The 14,311-nt window shown below is 28.8% G+C and overlaps 1 protein-coding gene across 2 annotated transcripts in view; it reads right to left on the reverse strand.

Moving 5' to 3' along the window:
* LOC142321544 (uncharacterized) overlaps positions 1-14,311 on the reverse strand; it is a 39,973-nt gene that overhangs the window by 24,826 nt on the left and 836 nt on the right. The gene's annotated exons all lie outside the window — the stretch shown is intronic.

Below are 14,311 nucleotides of genomic sequence, written 5' to 3' on the forward strand. Positions count from 1 at the left end.
GTGTGTGTGTGTGCGCGCCTGCGTGTTTGTCTGCATGCGTGCGTGTGTGTGTGTGTACTAAAATGTTATTTTAGCATTTTTTGAATTAATTGATACTGATGCAATGATGTGCCTTCCCCTTGTAAGATCCAAGTATTACAATAATTAAAATCTTATTTGGTTATAACACTGGAACTAACCCACCGGGTTGGTCTAGTGGTGAACGCATCTTTGCAAATCAGCTGATTTTGAAGTTGAAATTTCCAAGTTCAAATCCTAGTAAAGAGTTACTTTTATACAGATTTGAACACTAGATTGTGGATAATGGTGTTCTTTGGTGGTTGGGTTTCAATTAACCACGCATTTCAGAAATGGTCGACCTGAGACTGTACAAGACTATACTTCACTTACACTCATTTATCCTCTAAAATATAATAAATGATAATAAAATATTTATTCATAATAAAACATTGCATATTTTATTGATCTAAGTTAATACCTGAAAGTGATTCCTGGAGGCTGAACAGAAAAACTCTGGAACCAATGAAATAAGTACCACTTATGATATATCGTTGAAAAGCTCTCAATGAGAGCTTAATACTGCAGTTTAATTCCAAAGTTCAAATTTTTGAATTTTGGGGGTTTTTTGGGGTCCAGTTGATTGCAATCAAAAGAGGAGGTGCACAACTAGATGTTACAACAGTACTTAATTCAAAATTTCAACATCCTACAGCTAATAATTTTTTAGTTATCCATACAGAAATCATACCAAAATTAGTGAAAATGGATTCAGGGATGGTCAAAAAGCATATTTCCGTTGAAATCTGAAAACTGAAATTATTCGCTATCACAATACTTCATTTACTTCGTACAAGGAAGTAAAAATATTATTACTTATCAAAACAAAGTAGTATTTAAAGAAATAATGCAACATGAAATATTTTTTCAAACATATAAACATTCTAAGTGTTTTAATAACATGTCACAAGAACTTATAATACCACTTAATTTTTAAAAAAATTCTTTAATAATATTAGAATAATGTAATTTTTTATGGTATTATTAGTGATCATAGGTAGGTACTTATTGTAAATGATTAATCATTGTTTAATGTTAGTAATAAAATTTGCTACAGAACACATTGTATGATTAAGAGTGTTATTGTTTATACAAATGTAAAAAAGAAGTTGTGCAACTCTATCTAGAATAATCTTGATTCTTTTATTCAGATATTAATAAAAAAATTTACTAAAATTGTAAAAAAATTAATTTATTTTTTAAAAAAGATGAATTTTAGTAATTTTCAATGTATAAAAATAATAAAAATGATATAGTATAAAACCACCTACAAATTCTTTAACGACGTAATATTTATTTTTATTAGGTTGATGCTATCATAGCAATGTACATGGTACTGAATAATGACTGTGAGGTATGTCACATCACATTTAAGAAGACCTATTGTTTATTTTTCTTTATTTAACATTACAACATACTGCTGTTGTCAGTTTTTTAATTGAATTTGTTTGAATCATATTTATTAAGATTACACAAGTGTTGATAAATATTTTTTACCTTACAGCTATCTCGTGTATAAAGACTAAGATCATACAAAAAACTGTTATTTTAAAAATTAAGTTATCTGAATTGTATTTGTTTAATTAAACATTACTGTGTTTATTAACATTTAGTATAAACATAAATTTTGCATATTTTATTGATATTATACATATAAATTTTCAGATTGATTAAGCAGATTATTAATTTATTAAACTTTCAGTAATTACAGTACAATCTATTTTATCTAGCCATTCATTATTTATCTAGCCATTCATTATTTATCTAGCCAGTCTACCATATCTGGTTCCAGCTACACAGTAAATATCATCCCTACCGTATTGGAACATGATTAATGATCTTGCTTATCTTCATATTTATTTCTTTATACCAGATAACCAAGATCTATCATTAAATCATGGAAACCACTGCTCATAAAAAACAAATTGATGGTTATTATAATCATGAATTTAACTGAGGTGATAAAAACTAAGAAGCAGACCACTGATTACCTTTAATAGCCATTTCTGAAATTTTATAAAGTTAACAAGGTTCTGCTACAATGGTATTTAGTAAAGAAGAAATATGATCCTGACTCACAAGATAAGATAAAAAATACATAATAAAATTAATAAATAAATCTTTTATTTTGATCGGGGATATTAATATACTGTACAGATCATGTAAGGAATGGTTAAATATGCTACTTCACAAATAAAAAAAAGGAATGCCTCCAGCATCTGTCTGGATAAATCAAGGGAAACTCAAGGGTATAATCTTGTTCAATGTAGCATCACAAAATTTAGGATTTAATTATAAAATAAAAAATAGTTTTGACTAAAGTCTATATTAATTATTTAAAATAGAGACATGTGAAATAATATTAATGTAAATACTTGAAATATAAATGTAAAAAGTAATATATAATTCAGAAGTCATTAATAAAAATTAAGTGGGACAAATTATGCATACATTCATTGAATAAAATGTAGAACTTTCATTTTTTTTTTTTAATTTTTACTTCCTTGTACGAAATAAAGGAAGTATTGTGATAACGAAAATTTTCTGTTTTCAGATTTCAATGGAAATATCCATTTTGACCATCCCTGAATCCACTTTCACTAGTTTTGGCATGATGTCTGTACGCATAACTCAAAAATTATTAACTGTAGATGTTGAAAATTTGGATTTAGGACTGTTGTAACATCTAGTTGTGCACCTCCTCTTTTTATTGCAATCAACTGGACCCCCAAAAAGCCCAAACCCCAAAAATTTGAATTTTGGACTTTTTCTTAACTGTTGTAATAAGCCCTCATTGAGAGCTTTTCAATGATATATCATAAGTGGTACTTATTTTAATTGGTTCCAGAGTTATAGACAAATAAAATGTTAATTAATGAAGTATTTGGATCTAATAAGGGAAATTGCAGAATCATTTCAAATCCAACTTCATATCCTTTTTTTTTAAATTTAAATATATTGATTTATTAATAATTAACCTCTGACTGTAAAAACATCTTTACAATAAATAATAAATAATAACAATAAAAAAAGTATGAAAAATTATCAGAAGTTATAAACAAAATAAAATTTTATGTACTTTTCATTTTGAAAAAATGTCTAATGTAATTTAATAGGCGTACAAGGAAGTCATGTGGTGTCCACATCAGATTTTTAATTCAGTTAGAGATATTGTTTCTCTAAAAGAAAAACTTTAATTTTACTGTATTATTTTAAATAAATTTGTGAGAAGATTCTTTTAAGTGATTCAGTAATAAAAAACAGAAGCAAATTAAGCCCCATTCTCGCAAGCCAAAATATTGGGAAAGTTAATATTTGTAATTATCTAAATATCGATCTACATGATTCATACTTATGGATTCCAAACCATCATTTGACAGCCCGTTTTTATACCGTAAGACTCTCTAACATTTTGAAGAAGTCCCCAAGACACTGTATCCTTCAGATGGTAATATACATAAGCATAATAGATATTTAATAATGATAAGTTTAGCATTTTATTAAGACTTTCAAACTAAATGTAACATTTATTCATTACAGAAGATGTTACTTATATTTTCTTCTTTTTTTCTTTCTTTTTTTTTTTTTTGTTTAGCCTCTGGGACTACCATTAGGTATTTGCTTTAGAGGATGAGATGAAATTGCAATTTTGTACTGTGTGAAAATGCCATGCCTTACTGGGATTCAAACCTGGGAACTCTGAATCATAGGTCGAAAGTTACCACTCGTGCCATAGAAGCGCGAGCTTCTACTTCTGGAAAATGCTATTGTGGAACCTGCATCAAAGAAATATTTTACATATTGTCATGAAACTGTCTAGCCTTATACTTACACTTAAATCGATTAAAGAGCTTGGCGTAAAAGTAACTTTAACTTTTATAAAACTGATTTTTTTTTTATAAATTTTCATTCAAAATAAAAAAAAAAATCTACATCTTTTCTTAAATTAAATTTTTATTTTCAAAATTCCATAACATCCAATAATCTGGCATTCTCAGTATTCCAACCAACACCTCTTCATTATTGTGTACATCAGACAACTAAGACTATATCTTTTAACATTCATATGAATGATTTATCACAGTAATAATGTTAATCATTATATTATACTATGATAAATTTTATTATAAACAATATTTTTTACAAATTTTTTTATTCTAAATTAGGAAGAAATGTTCTTTATCTGAGAAAGAACTTATTTTAATTTCATTTTTTACTCAATCATCCTATTTTGCAGTGTGTGTGTGTGTGTGTATATATATATATATATATGTGTGTGTGTGTGTGTGTGTGTGTGTGTGTGTGTGTGTGTGTGTGTGTGTGTGTGTGTGTTACAAACAACAATCTGTTATTGATTTTGACAACATATTCTGATCTGGTGTTGCAAAGATGAAATAGCCTACACATGCAGAAATTAGAGACATGTTATCTTATGGACTCTCAAGTCCATAACTCAGTAAGTCCATAAGATAACTGAGATATCTCAAGACTGTAAAATAACATTTGAATCAAGCCATCAGATGACTGGAGTGATATCTTTATTATGCTCTTAAGTACTTTTTTAAGTTTAAGATTTTTGTATATCGTCAATTAATTGTTGGTGACCAAGGTGACAGGAGTCGAAGAAGTGAGATGCCATAGTAGGATATCATACAGAGAACTCAAAAATTCTCATTATTACATAACCATTCAACAGAATGAACATAGAGGATGAACAATGAATCATAGTGATCAACAATTATTTAAATTAGAACAGAACAAGAGAAAATATTCAGTGCACCCTTTATTGGAAGAATGAGGCAAGAAAGGAATGTTTACAGATAAAAGTAAAATTGTATGAAGATAATTAAAAAAATTTTTAAATTATTTAGTCATTGGTGACTCGTTAAATATATGAGATCATCAATAAGTAGCATGTATATGAATTTTAGATCTTTCATACCTCTTGAAGAAAAACGATTTCATTTGATATGTATACTCACTATTTCTTCTCATCATCTCTTTTTAATTTCGCAGTTGGAGTACTCACTATATGAAAAAAGTCCCAGGTGGCCCTCTGTGATTCAATTTTAAAATATCAAAACTTAATTTGGATCATTCTTGTCTATGAAAATCACTGTTCAAACTAGTGCATATGTTTGGTCTCCACCAAAATTGGTTGCAAAATGAGTGTATTTTTTTGAATCGAGACATCAGATGGTCACTGCAACCAGCTTGTCACTCATATTCTGTTGATCTCCAGAAACTTTGTGTACACATAATAAGTGTGTATACATTTATTATCCTGATCCTGAGTCTCGAAGTGTTGGTAACAGGCAACTAATATAGACATTGTCTGTATTATACACTACATAAAAGTTAAGAACAATTAATTAGAATAAAAATTAAGTTGCACTGACTGAACTAAATATTACATTGGATGCTTGTTTACCTTCATATACAATAGATATGTACAGACATTACACATGAGTCAAATTTTTTTTTTTGTAAATTATCTTATAGAATCAGTATAAATATAAGAAAACATTAACTATAATAGGCAAATTTTCCATACAACACGTAAAATTCAAGGTCTAAATAAAAGTTGGTACTTTGGTTACATATTCAAAAAAGTATAGGGTAATTGTAACTCTATTACTATGAACTATACCTTTTTTTATTAGAAATTAATTTTGTAGCATGGTGAAAAAATTGCCAAGATAGACCTGATACCCAAAATCTTCTGAATAAAAGGCAGAAGTGCTACCACTCCATTATGGTCAGCTCAGAGATATCAATTTATAAATATTAGAAATAAATAAAATTAAAAAAGAAATGGATATACTGAAGAAATACTATATTTTTAATTTCAAAAATAGAAATTTATAAATAGCAAGATTTTGATAATAAAATATATAGGTTAAAAGATATAATTTGATTACTGACATGATATTGATATAATTTTATATAATATATATAAATAACTCCCGCTATGAATCATGAGACCTTGCCGATGGCGAGGGCGCTTGAGTGCTCAGTGATACAGAATAGCTGGACTGAAGTTGCAACCATATCAAAGAGGTATCAGTTGAGAGCCAGACTAAGGAATGATTCCTGAAAGAGGGCAGCAGCTCTTTCAGTAGTTGTTAAGGTCGTAGGTCAGGACAACTTAAATGGCCATATCAACACTCAATCCTCTGAGTGATGCGCAGCTGAAAGCAATGGAAAATTACAGCAGCTTTTTCCAAGAAAATGTAGCTCTCTGCATTTTCACATAACAATGATGGAGGCACCTTCCTTGGTAAAATATTCCGGAGGTAAACTAGTCCCACATTTGGATCTCTGGGTGGGGACTACTAAGGAAGGGGTCACCAAAAAAATAAAAAAATAACATTCTATGAGTTGGAGCGTGGAATGTTAGAAGTCTAAAAAAGGTTGGTAGGTTAGAAAATTTAATGAGGGAAATGCATAGAATAAATGTAGATGTAGTAGGAATTAGCGAGGTTTGGTGGGAAGAGGAAAACAATCTTTGGTCAGGTGATTTTAGAATAATTTACTCAGCTTCAAATAACGGGCAGGCAGTAGTAGCTTTTGTAATGAAGAAGAAGATATGGAAGAGAGTAGAGTATTTCAAAATGCATAGTGATAGATTCATTGTAATAAGGATAAAATCAAAACCTAAACCAACAATGATTGTTAATGTCTATATGCCTACAAGCGCCTATGATTATGATGAGGTGTTTGTATATGAAGAAATTGACGAAGCAATAAAACACATCAAAGGGGATGAAAATTTAATAATAGTTGGAGATTGAAATGCAAGCATTGGAAAAGGCAGAGAAGGAAATATAGTGGGTGAATACAGGCAATGCAAAAGGAATAAAAGAGGGGACCGACATATAGAGTTTTGCTCAAACTATAATTTAGTAATTGTCAGCATTCAGTTTAAAAATCATAATAGAAGAAAAAGCCAGGTGATACTGAAAGGTATAAGATAAATTATATCATGGTTAAGCAAGATTTAGAAATCATCTCATTGACTGCAAACCTTACCCTGGAGCAGACATTGATAGCGACCATAATTTAGTGATAATGAACTGTAGATTGGGGTTTCAAATGCTGAATAAAAGGTGTCAGATGAATCGGTGGTGCTCTTCTTCAGAGAAGCTTGAAGAAGAGGAGATAAAGAAGATTTTTGAGGAGGACATTACAAGAGGTCTGAGTAAAAAAAGATAAGGTAGAAAATGTAGTAGAAGAATGGGAGGAAATTCTTAAGTTAGCAGAAGCAAACTTAGGCGAAACAAAGAGAACCGGTAGAAAACCTTGGATTTCAGATTTTATATTGCAGCTGATAAATGAATGTAGAAAATATAATAATGCTGGCAATGAAGAAAGTAGAAGGAACTATCTACAATTAAGAAATACTATAAACAGGACGTGTAAACTAGCGAAAGAAGAATGGATTAAAGAAAAGTGTTCAGAAGTGGAAATAGAAATGAACATTGGTAAAATAGACGGAGCATAGAGAAAAGTTAAGGAAAATTTTGGGGTACATAAATTAAAATCTAATAATGTGTTAAACAAAGATGGTACACCGATTTATAGTACAAAAGGAAAAGTCAATAGGTGGGTGGAATATATTGAAGAGTTATATTGAGGAAGTGAATAAGAAAATGGTGTTATAGAGGAAGAAGACAAGGTCAAAGAGGATGAAAGGGGAGAAACAATACTGAGATCTGAATTTAAAAGAGCGTTAAAAGATTTGAATGGCAGAATGGCTCCTGGAATAGACGGAATACCTGCAGAATTACTGCGCAGTGCACGTGAGGAAGCAATTGATAGATTATACAAACTGGTGTGTAATATTTATGAAAAAGGGGAAGTTCTGTCAGATTTCAAGAAGAGTGTTACAGTCATGATACCAGAGAAAGAAAGAGCAGATAAATGTGAAGGATACAGAACAATCAGCATAACTAGTCATGCATGAAAAATCTTAACTAGAATTCTGTACAGAAGAATTGAGAGGGAATAGAAGAAGTGTTAGAAGACCAATTTGGTTTCAGGAAAAGTAGAGGGACAAGGGAAGCAATTTTAGCACTCAGATTAATAGTAGAAGGAAGATTAAAGAAAAACACACCAACATACTTGGCATTTATAGTCCTAGAAAAGACATTCAATAACGTAGACTGAAATAAAATGTTCAGCATTTTAAAAAAATTAGGGTTCAAATACAGAGATAGAACAATTACTAACATTTACAGGCACCAAACAGCAACAGTAATAATTGAAAAAACAATAAGAAAGAAGCCATAATAAGAAAGGGAGTCCTTCAAGGATGTTCTCTATCCCCATTACCTTTTAATCTTTACATAGAAGTAGCAGTTAATGATGTTAAGAACAATTTAGATCCAGAGTAACAGTACAAGGTAAAAAGATAAAGATGCTATGATTTGTTGATGATATAGTAATTCTAGCTGAGAGTAAAAAAGATTTAGGAGAAACACTGAATGACACGGATGAAGTTCTACGCAAGAATTGCCGGATGAAAATAAAAAGAACAAAATGAAAGTAATGAAACTTAGTAGAAATAACAAAGCTTGACCTCTGAATGTAAAAATAGGAGGAGAAAAGTTTATGGAGGTAGAAGAATTTTATTATTTGGGAAGTAGAATTACTAAGATGGATGAAGCAGGAGTGATATAAAATGCCGAATAGCACAGGCGAAACGAGTGTTCTGTCAGAAATACGATTTGTTTACATCAAAAATTAATTTAAACATCAGGAAAAGATTTTTGAAAGTATATGTTTGGAGCATAGCTTTATTTGGAAGTGAAACTTGGACGATCAAAGTACCTGAGAAGAAAAGATTAGAAGCTTTTGAAATGTGGTGCTGCAGGAGAATGTTAAAAGTCAGATGAGTAGATAAAGTGACAAATGAAGAGGTGTTATGGCAAATTGATGAAGAAAGAAGGATTTGGAAAAATATAGTTAAAAAAGTTACAGACTTATAAGCCACATATTAAGGCATCCTGGAATAGTTGCTTTAATGTTTTTTTGGACAGTAGAAGAAAAAAATTGTGCAGGCAGGCAATGTTTGGAGTATGTAAAACAAATTGTTAGGGATATAGGATGTAGGGGGTATACTGAAATGAAACAACTAGTACTGAATAGGGAATCTTGGAGAGTTGTATCAAACCAGTCAAATGACTGAATACAAAAAAAATATATATATGTACAGAGTCATACAATTTTAGAGCATATAAAAATTTATTGAGATAACTTATAAATTTAGATGAGGTTTCATTTCATAGATAAACACATCAAGTTTGTTACCCAACATTCACTTTGGTTCGATATCTTCCATTTGTAATGTGACATACAACCCACCTGAATTCAATTTCATTCTGTATTTCAGACTGTAGTCAAAATCTGTTCTTGGTAGGTGTCACACAATTTCACAGAAAAAATAAACAACGAAAGGAATGTTGTGAACAGTTCTGAAGTGTTATCATAAAAAGGGAGAATAATTTCTTTTCATTGTCGAATGAAAAAAGTCAGATGCTTCATTATGATCCATAAGAAAAACAGAAAAGCATGAAATACAGACACCATGGTTTGCCACAATCAAAAAAATTCTCTTGACAGTGTTCTGGGACTCCAAACATGTACATGATTGTCTATCTGGAAGAGACTGGTCAACTATAGAGTTTGTACGATAAATAGAAATATTGAAACACCTTACGAGATGTGTGTGTCGCTTTCAACCAACAATCCATGAAGTGTTCTCCATGGATGATTGTGCAGCTCAATAATGCTTGGTTACACACATCATGTGCAACCGCCAGGACTCTTGCGTAGTTTAAATTTGAATCTATTTCACACCCTCCATCTGTAATCACCAGATTTGGAGTCCTGTAATTTTCCCTTCTTTAAACAATTACAGGATATTAAGAGAATTCATTTCACCATGGGTGTATCTGAAGAATACAGTAAGGTTGTGGATCAAGGAAAAACCATTAGCATTCTTCGTTGAAAATGAGAAAACTGGTTCATGGTTGGAAGAAGTTTGTAGCTTTAAATGATGACTATGTGGAAAAATAAATTAAATTTTTGTAGCAAATAAAATGTACTTTTATGTCAAATTGTTTTTATTTGATTCTTTTTTTCATTTGCAAGTTATGAACCACTATATACTATATTTCACCCACCCTTGTATTATTATTAAATTAGATATTGCATCAATTATTCATGTAAGATGTATGGATTAATTTAATTAGGGGTTTATGCAACCTACATTGCTAGTAATATTTTTATATTACTAGCAATGTTAAATATTTTATACAAAAGTGACTGATTAAGATGATGTTCTAGATGACATTTAGTGCGGTCTTCTTGATTTGAAACTCTTAAGCATCCCGTCCCTTGTACTTGTAATAAGTATATCTATGTTTGTTACATCTATTGATCATCCAGTTGATAATATGTTATTAATGAGAACCCAACAACATCACAAAACTTTTAGTTTTATATTATAATTGGTTAAGTGGAATCTTAAATTACCATCAACCACCCATGCTGTCTGACTAACTTATCATACAAAACTGAAGCAATCAGCTGATTACTCAACTCACTAGTGTTTCACCATGAATGTTCATTAGAATTTTTTTATTGTTTTGTTATTTTTCTGTTAACTAAGTTTTTTTTTCTATTTATTGTTATAAACTAACAAAGTAGTAGTTTTGTCTGTTTACATATCTATCTCCAGAATGATTCATTCAAATTGTGCACAATCTAAAAAACGTTTCTAAGAACATTGAAAAGACTTGAAATACCAAACTCATAAGTACACCATTTATAAAAAAATATTCAATAAATTTTTAAGTTAAAATCTGAGAGGTCTTAGTTAAACTCAGGATAGTATGTATTGAAAACGCACAATCATTAGACTCTAGTCTACAGCTATTGAAAGTGACTGGTATTTCCAATGCGGTAACTGAATTCATAAATGAGTAAAATTAAGAATAAAAAAAAATGCAAGCCTCTTCCACCACATTTATTTATAACGGCTATTATTATTTTAGTCATTATCTGCTATTATGACTTTATCTGAGTATATTGCCCTCACTTATCCCTTATTCATCTGTGAAAATATGTTTGATTATATTTCTGGTCAGTTGTAATTCAGCTTACATTTTTAGATAATGAATAATGAACAATATTATAAATTATACTTGAATTCAATATTTTGAAGATCAGTTATTAATTAAATATAAACTTATATAATTTTATTAGTTATTTGAATATATTCTCCAGTTAGTGTACTTTTATATTAACCAGATATACCAAATTTATTGTTAGAAATAAATGTAGGAAATAGATATATAATTTGTCTATAAAAACATCAACATTGTAGAAACATTGAAACATGATATTACAATAATATATACTACTGGTTCTGAGTAAACTGGTTAAACACATCCCTACAATTTGATGTCTTCACCAGTTCTGGAACACCCCTAGAAATTAATTCTGGAAATTATAAAATGGAAAGTAAAATACAATTCCAATGGGTAAAATCAGTTGCATTTAATAAACCAGTTTTATAGGTTACAGAAACTAATCGTTTATGCATCTGCATTTGATGATCTACATTTATTAATAATATACTATTTAAAATTTATTAAATGTATACACTTATAAAGAAACATGATGATTATTCAAAATGATTTTTTGAATTAAAGATAGATTGCAGATTTTAATTAAAGTAATTAGTTGCTGCTTTAGATATGATGAGTAAATGATATATTTTTATACATAAAATATTGTTTTATTATTATAAACAAAATTTTTGTATTTAAATTGTCATTAGTTGCCGGTTTCACCTTGTGGTAGTCATATATTACACATTCGCTCATACATGTAGTAAATATTGTTCTGAGAATAAAATTTAAAAGACCAAATAGTAGCAGATGAATTTTTATTACAATAAGATATGAAAAACCATATTGATGGGAAATAGTGCGTGCATAAAGGTTTGATTCTATGCTGATTGTGAGGCCACCAAATTTTTACAGTTGAGAGGAGTGGGCCAAAAAGAGTTTAGACATGATCAACCCAATTTATTTTTTTTTCTTGCTTTAAAAAAAAAAGTTTTGAAAAGTAATGTTTAAAACAACAGAAAATGTTCATTATTTTCAAAATTTGAAGGTGGGAAATAGTTTTTATTTTAATTAAAGAAAGGTTTGGGTTGGCAAGTAGTTCCCAGTTGGTTTGAAATCATTGAAATTTTTATCTCCTTACAAAATGACAAAGAGACTGAAAAATAATCCTTGAATATACCAAAGCGTTTTTTAATGCACTTAAGAACCATGGTGTTTCAATATCGTAAAACTTTTACTAGCCTGACTCCTCCCCCATCAAAAAACATGACACTAAAAAAAAGGTACTCAGTATAAATAAATAAATAGATTTTTATTTTTTGTTGTGATCAATACATAATGTCAGTCAGTAATGAATAGATTATGTTACTCCATTGGTAGAAAAAAAAACATTTGCTTGGATGGATCAAGGGAAATTATGGCAAAATCTTCATCAGATCAGCATCACAAATAAAATACACATTAATTATAAAATAAAAAAAAAGATGTGACTAAAGTTCATTTCAATTATCTAAAATATAAACAAACATATCAAATAATATGGTAAATACTCATACATAAAAATACTAAATAAAAAAATAAATCATATTTCTAAAGGCATAATGAAAATTGTTTGAGCATATATGTAAACATTGAACATGGATATAGAAAATTCAGAGTTTTTAAACAATTTTTTTATTAATATTATTTAAAAATTCATCAACAGAGTAATATTGTTTGTTTAAAAGACATCATTCTTTTAATTGTGTTTTTAATAAATTGGTGTGAAGATGTTTTCAATGTTTGACAATTTAAAAAAAATAGGAATAAAGATATAAGGCCATTTCTCATATAAGCCGAAGTATCATGACGAGTTAAACTCAATACTTTCAGTTTTAAATTAAAGGGAGTTAAGGATGCTTTTGCAAGGAAAAAAGACTGACAATTTGAAAAAATGTTTTCTTTTTTAATTTTTTTGTAAGGTAAAATAATTTTGAAAAGAATTGTTCCAATATTAAAATGTTTGCTAATTGAGAGAGCTAGGAAGCTTGAGCTCAGGGGAGTAACTCTTCTTCTTCTATTGCATTTTTAAAGGTAGCACATTTAAAAAATCAATAATCTCTTTGTAATAATATAAGTAATTTTCTAATTAGTAAGTAATAAATGTATCTGTAGAGTTACAATAATCTTTCTATCCTAATGATGATACCCTTCTAATCCTGTGGAATCAGTTTAGAGTTTGTCTGATAAACAATTTTCTCATAACCAAGGTTAAGTTTTTAACTATATCTGATTATCATAAACAGATAAAAAAAGGTAGTGAAATTTAAGAGTATTTGTGATATATAATATCTATACATATATATATTATATAATGTATATATATTAACAATTTAATGTGCTAGTTCAGATAAAAAAGGGTAGTGAAATTTAAGAGTATTTGTGATATATAATATCTATACATACATATATATATATATATATATAATATAATGTATATATATATTAACAATTTAATGTGCTAGTTCTTGATAATATCCCAGATAAACAAATAACCACTTATTTAATAGGATACATTTTTAATACATAAACAATCAACGATAGAAATTTACAGAATTTGTTTTTAAATATTTAACAATTGTTTTCCTGTTACATATCTAATTTTTTGTTGTGAATGTTAAATATATGAAATTCCTACAATGCTTTATAAAAGCATTTAACAGAGAAAATAACACATCATCACTAACTTCATAATGTGGTTCACCACTCCCATTTTATCAGTAAATAATTCTCAGATTCTGTAACCTCTTTCAAAACAGTGATAATAACTTTATGTCAAGAGGAAGATTTATTTACACATCATATTATAATTATTACTATTTTTACATAAATATATGTAGGGTTAATAAATAGTGAGTAAAGTGTTTTAAATAGCAATGTATGGTTAGCATAATATTAATTAATTAACATCGCAATTTTTATTTTCAGCTTTAATTAATAATTTGTTATTTTTAAATGTATTTTTTTATTTCAAAAATTTTCAAATACAGTTTCATAATATTGCATCATTCTTCTTGGATGTCAAATATGCTTATCAAATGTTCATATTTATCCTTTTATTAAAAAATGTTTTTCAG

Source organism: Lycorma delicatula, chromosome 3 (assembly GCF_047948215.1).
Source record: "Lycorma delicatula isolate Av1 chromosome 3, ASM4794821v1, whole genome shotgun sequence".
Lineage (NCBI taxonomy): Eukaryota > Metazoa > Arthropoda > Insecta > Hemiptera > Fulgoridae > Lycorma > Lycorma delicatula.